Consider the following 6968-nt stretch of genomic DNA (forward strand, 5'->3'; position numbering starts at 1 on the left):
ACCAGATTTGAGAGGTTGTAAGTGCCGTTGTACTGCGAAAATGAATCAAAGTACAAAAGTTAATGTGTAATACAAGTTTGTGTCTGTAGTTGTATTTATCTGAACAACATTTTACACATTTGTGACTACCTGTCTGCAATTGTGAATTCAGAACACAAGCTTTGAATTATTGTCTGTGAGTGCAGATTGCAATATTCAACTTAACATTTTTATTTTACAAGTTTTCACATCGGTGCTGTTAGTGTTGATTTCTGCTTATGAGTATGCTACACATATTTATTGTACAAGATCTCAAATCTATATATGCAGGCTCTCGAGTTTAGCTACTGATTTACCTTCATATGGCACAACCCCATTTCGGAGTAACCCCGTCCTGTCTGGAGATCTCCAGCCTGCAGCTCTTGGTTCTATGGGCGTCTAGAAAGTAGATGCTTTTCACTGCAGTTCAACAGAAGAGGTTTATTGTCAGTAATTATTATGAACACATGAATAGATTGGTGGTGAAATTGTTCAAACACCTTATATTGGAATACAATTTATTAAAAATGATTTGAGAGAATTTCAAATGACAAAAAGTTTGTAGTGAGATTCAGCTGCTAGCAAAAAGCATAAAGGATAGACAGATACAGACACAATAGATAGATTGATACTAGAAGTAGCCTACTGTAGATACCCATTAGTTCGGGACAAATAGCATACAGTGACCTCCTGTTATTAAATGTGTTATGGTCTTCTTTGAAGCTGCCCTTGTCATACCTAAAGACCTCAGGCACTGTGTTTAGCTCATATCTTGCTTTGGGGTGGTGGGGGTTGAGGGTTTTATGTGCATTATTTTCAGACATACAGGAAGATTTGTAAAGCACCGAAGATCTTTCTTTCTGTCTGTGTGGGTGTTTCTTGGTAAAGTTTAATTTCTGTCTGCAGCAATGTCTGATATGATTAAGAATCACTGTCAATTTAAAGTTCCGGACTCAAGATGGCGCCGAGTATGGCTGATGCGTTGCGAGCTCTGACACAACATGGTAGTGTTTTGTTTGTTTTGTTTACAATTCTTATGTTTTTTGTCTTGGATGTTGTCTGCCTTATTGTCTACGACAGACAAACACTTTTGGACATTGGTTCAGCAATCTCACACCGTAAACCGGACTTCAAATTCCTCAATGCCGACCCGCTGTATACAAACACGCAAGTGGAGCCCTTTGTCTGGGCAGTCCGGACGCAGAAACGCAGGAGGAAAAGGAAACAGAGCCGACGTTCTCATCAGAGTAAGACGCCGCGCAAATCGACCCCCACTACCCAGTATTCTACTGGCAAATGTTCAGTCTCTGGATAACAAGCTTTGCGATCTGAAAGCGCAGGGGTTCTCCGTGCACTGAGCGGACAGAGTGATAGACCTCTCAGGTAAAAGCAGAGGTGGTGGTGTATGTTTTATGATCAACAAATCCTGGTGTGATCAGAGGAACGTACATTCTATCAAGTCTTTCTGCTCTCCTGATCTGGAATTTCTCATGCTTCTGTGTCGACCATTCTGGCTACCGAGGGAATTCACAGCGGTCATTATCACTGCTGTGTACATTCCGACACAAGCCGACACAGACCGGGCACTCAAGGAACTGTATGGGAGTATAAGTGAGCAGGAAACCGCGCACCATGAGGCCGCGTTCATTGTGACCGGGGACTTTAATAAAACCATTTTCAAATCAGTTGCACCAAAATACCACCAGCACATTAGTTTCAACACACGAGGGGACCGGGTTTTGGACCATTGCTACTCTCCCTTCCGGGATGGCTACAAATCCCTCCCCCGCCCACCATTTGGCAAATTGGGCCACTCTTCCATTCTGCTTCTGCCCGCTTACAGGCAGAAACTGAAACAGGAAGCACCCACCCTCAGAATGATCCAGTGCTGGCTGGACCAATCAGAATCTACGCTACAAGACTGTTTTGGTCACACGGACCGGGAGATGTTTCGGTCCGCCTCTGATGACGACATCGAGCTTTACGCTGATAGCGTAATGTGTTTCATCAGAAAGTGCGTAGAGGACGTCGTTCTGACCAGAACAACACGGATCTATCCGAACCAGAAGCCATGGATAAATAGCGATGTTCGCACGGCACTTAATGTGCGGACCTCCGCTTTTAATTCCGGGAACACGGAGGAGCATAAACCAGTTATGCCATCAGAACAGCAAAACGCCAGTACAGGAACAAGATTGAAGGACAGTTTAACACCACCAACTCTAGAAGCATGTGGCAGGGAATTAATATCATCACGGACTTTAAAGGGAATAAAAACTCTGCCATGATCACCGCTGCCTCTCTCCCGGATGAGCTAAATACTTTTTATGCTCCTTTTTAGGGAAATAACACCACCCTCGCGGAGAGAGCTCTCGCGGCCAAAGCTACAGAGGTTAGTTCACTCTCCATCTCTGTAGCAGATGTAACCCGATCCTTCCGATGGGTGAATTTCCGCAAAGCCGTGGGCCCAGACGGCATTCCGGGCCGCGTCATCAGAGCGTGCGCGAATCAGCTGGCTGGTGTTTTTACGGACATTTTCAACCTTTCCCTCTCTTTGTCTGTCCATTGTGCCTGTTCCAAAGCAATCAAAAATCACTTGCTTAAATGACTGGCGTCCTGTTGCTCTGACCCCCATCAGCAAATGCTTTGAGAGACTAATCAGAGATTACATCTGCTCTGTGCTGCCTCTCTCTCTAGACCAATTGCAGTTTGCTTACCGCAACAACCGCTCCACTGATGATGCCATTGCATCTACAATACACACTGCTCTCTCCCACCTGGAAAAAAAGAACACTTATGTGAGAATGTTGTTTGTAACAACAGCTCAGCATTCAACACCATAGTGCCCTCCAAGCTAGTTGAGAAACTCCGGGCTCTGGGCTTAAACAGCTCGCTGTGCAACTGGATCCTGGACTTCCTGTCAAGCAGACGCCAGGTGGTTAGAATAGGTAGCAACATCTCCTCATCACTGACCCTCAACACTGGAGCCCCACAGGGCTGTGTTCTCAGCCCACTCTTGTATTCCTTGTACACACATGACTGTGTGGCAACACATAGCTCCAATGCCATCATTAAGTTTGCTGATGACATGACGGTGGTAGGTCTGATCACTGACAATGATGAAACAGCCTACAGAGAGGAGGTGCACACTCTGACACACTGGTGTCAGGAGCACAACCTCTCCCTCAACGTCAGTAAGACAAAGGAGCTTGTGGTGGACTTCAGAAGAAAAGACAGAGAACACAGTCCCATCACCATCAATGGAGCACCAGTGGCTTCAAGTTCCTGGGTGTCCACATCACTGAGGAATTCACATGGTCCATCCACACTGAAGCCATTGTGAAGAAGGCTCATCAGCGCCTCTGCTTCCTGGAGATGGCTGAGGAAGTTTGGAATGAACCGCCACATCCTCACACGGTTCTACACCTGCACTGTAGAGATCATCCTGACTGGCTGCATCTCCGCCTGGTACGGCAATAGCACAGCCCACAACCGCAAAGCCCTGCAAAGGGTGGTGCGAACTGCCAGACACATCATCAGAGGTGAGCTTCCCTCCCTCCAGGACATATATACCAGGCGGTCTGTGAAAAAAGCTCAGAGGATCATCAGAGACTCCAGCCACCCAAGCCATGGGCCTGTTCTCACTGCTACCATCAGGCAGGCGGTATCGCAGCATCAGGACCCGCACCAGCCGACTTCATGATAGCTTGATATTCCCTCAAGCAATCAGACTTTTGAACTCTTGATCTCCCACGATCAAAATACATCAGCACTGCACTTTATTACTCTTACTCTTATATCTCACACTGGACTGTCATAAATTATATTACTATTATATTATATTATATTCTCTCTTAACAACTTACTATCAACCGACAGCCTGAATGTCAATACAGTACAATGCAACCTACTGTACATTCTATATATACTATATATACTTTTTTTATTGAATAATGTGTATTCTATATTGTGTGTATTGTATACTGTACAGTGTATGTTATTATTTGTATATTGTGTTGTGTGTAATTATGTGTATATTAGACTTTAAATTGTGTTGTGTTAATTTGATGTTATTGTAAATTGGTATATGTGTCACCACTGTCACGACTGCTATGTTGATTGGAACTGCACCCAAGAATTTCACACACCATTGCACTTGTGTGTATGGCTATGTGACAATAAAAGTGATTTGATTTGATTTGAAAGTGGAAGGAAACCTCATGCTGATCTCACATCATTTATCAGAAGGTCCATTTAATCATTTCAATGCTTTAACTTTCTGAGGTAGTTTTGAAGATATTTGGGCTGTCCAGTGTCTGTACTTGGTAAATTCCCTCTCTTACAGTATGTTTTAAAAGAATGTGTTCCCTTGTTAATTAGTGATGTTTAGCATAAACACTGATTAGTTTGCCTCTTTACAGTTGCTTAGAATGCCCTTTATTTGTATTAATTTTATTCATACCACTTGCTGATGTTCATTTCACTGCAAATATACATAAAGAATAGATCTTGCCATTGCTCATTATCTACTTTTGTGTTGATTATTTAGGTGTACTTTATAGTGGATTCAAACCAACCAGCAAAGTGAATGTTGACTGAGAAGACCATGCTGCCTAGCAATGTGTTTCACGGAAGAAAGAACACCATATGGGTTTGAAGTTAGGACACGATGATCAGCTGAGCTTTGCAGCCTGCGTGGATAAGAAAACCCTATGACCTGTGGGAGCTACCGGTACAAGTAATGTTGTTGTTATAGGCTTTTGCGCCCTCTTGTGGCAGATTAATTGAAACGACAGTAAAATAATGCAATAATACCAGCCGCAAGATGGCGCCAAAGCGTAGAATGAAATAATAATAATTTAAAAAAATATGTGTTGTGCTTAGCATTAGCCCATTTTCTCACACGAATGTGATATTTTCCAAGATAAAAAGTTGTACAAGAAAGAAAATAATACTCCTACAATCAATGGTATCTTGTCCAAAAATAATATGACACAGAGCCATAACCACCATTCACACTGAGGGGGACATGTCCCCCATAATATTCATAATAGAGGTGTACTGATATGAGTTGTTGAGTATACACACTTGCATTGAAAAGATGCATTACCGATTCCCAAGTAACCACACAATTCACACAAACTTTCAATATCCAAATTAAATCCTTCAAATAACTGCTTAATGGGATAAATACTTCTCTAACTTTATTATACATAAATAATTGTTTATTATCAGGGGTGTGAAGCAACGAATTACAAATACTCATGATACTGTAATTACTTAAGTACATTTTAAGTGCTGTAACTGTACTTTTACTGCGCTATTTTCCCACCGTCTGTGTTCGCTACTTCCCTGTCCTGATTTTATTTTTATCTATCAACATGACTGGCTAGGGAGAGTCTCGTGACTCCCATCCAATCAAATCACACGTAAAAAACTTGAATGGCATCTGTAGATCTGGCGCCAGCTGTTATGGATGCCTCAAGCACAGTTTACACCTGAACATCACGGCCACACCTGAAAGGGCTTTTCGCAGTGAAAAAGGCCAATTACTTGACTGTGTCATGTGAGTTTAACTTGCTCAAGCCAGATATCAGCATTAATCCTGCCTCTAATTTGAAGAAACATATCGAGGTAAATTTCATATTTCTGCTTACTAAATTCTGTGTCTAAAACGTAGCCTGTAATTTAACTATCTATCACTGAGATTATTGGGCTGCTGTGAGAGATTAAGGCAATGTTATCAATAGGGTTGGGCAATAAAATGATCTAGCTGTTTATCGGAAAAAAGAGATGTCCTCGATCAAACTTTTGAGTAATTTTCTATATATCTAGCCTATGTTATACATCTAGAACAGGGGTGTTCATTACAACGATCATGATAGCAAGAGCACCACTGGTTGGTTGATCTAGATGAAATATAAAAGATTGACTTTTTAATTCCTAACGTCTGTAGCTGCGTGCTGTTTGATTGACAGGCGCTAATGCGTGTTTGTGCCTAAACGGTCAAATACACTTTATAATTCCAGCAGTGCCTGTCTTGGTGAGGATTTAATGTAAATGCAGTCGTTTATGTCTAAAGTGAACTTAAACAGTGGGACAAAAAGCACATTTGCATCAAAATGTTGGACTTGAAATGTAACCGAATTGAGCACTGTCTAATAGGCTATGTCATATAAAGGCTATTAATCAAACAGCAATAACAAGGAAATGAGAAAACCACTCACTACTTTTGGCTGAATAACTTGAGTAGCTTTATAGTATTAATGTAATAGAATAAAACATTGACATTTTTAATAATAATATTGTTTTTAAAATATTGTTTGTTTTTTAATAATATCGACCCCAGATGTAGAGAGTGTGTTAATTTGTATAATAAATTACTAGGAAAGTAGAGATGATAAAATAATTTATAATTATGCTTAGCCTTTATAAAAAGTATCAACCCTTGTAGAGCAATACTTCAGGCAGAACATTCCACCAGTCCACAGCTACTTTTACTCTACTCACACTACATTTTTTGGGAAGTAACAGTACTTCTACTTGAGTGTGATTTTTCAGTACTCTTTCCACCCCTGTTTATTATTATTTGTTATTGTCCAGGCTTTTTACCAATCAATACTTTAAAATATAGATAACCAAAATACTGTTGAACGCAGCACATAATTCCTTCCTAATATATTTATTACTGCATTTGTATTTAACAACATTGATGTCACCAACAAAGATTGTATCACTTTATGCATTAAGTTGTTTGTCTACATTAAAAGTAGAATATCCAGAATTCCAGAATTTACTTTTGTAAAAAAATATCTTTGCTATTCCAAACAAAATACTGATTTGGTGAGAAATTTTGCTTATTGACTACTGCCAAGCCAGTAGTGCCTGCTTGTGGAAGTTTGCTATCTTTGTTTTTAATATATTCAATTATCCATTTTATCTTAAAAACA

Source organism: Myxocyprinus asiaticus, chromosome 15 (assembly GCF_019703515.2).
Source record: "Myxocyprinus asiaticus isolate MX2 ecotype Aquarium Trade chromosome 15, UBuf_Myxa_2, whole genome shotgun sequence".
Classification (NCBI taxonomy): domain Eukaryota; kingdom Metazoa; phylum Chordata; class Actinopteri; order Cypriniformes; family Catostomidae; genus Myxocyprinus; species Myxocyprinus asiaticus.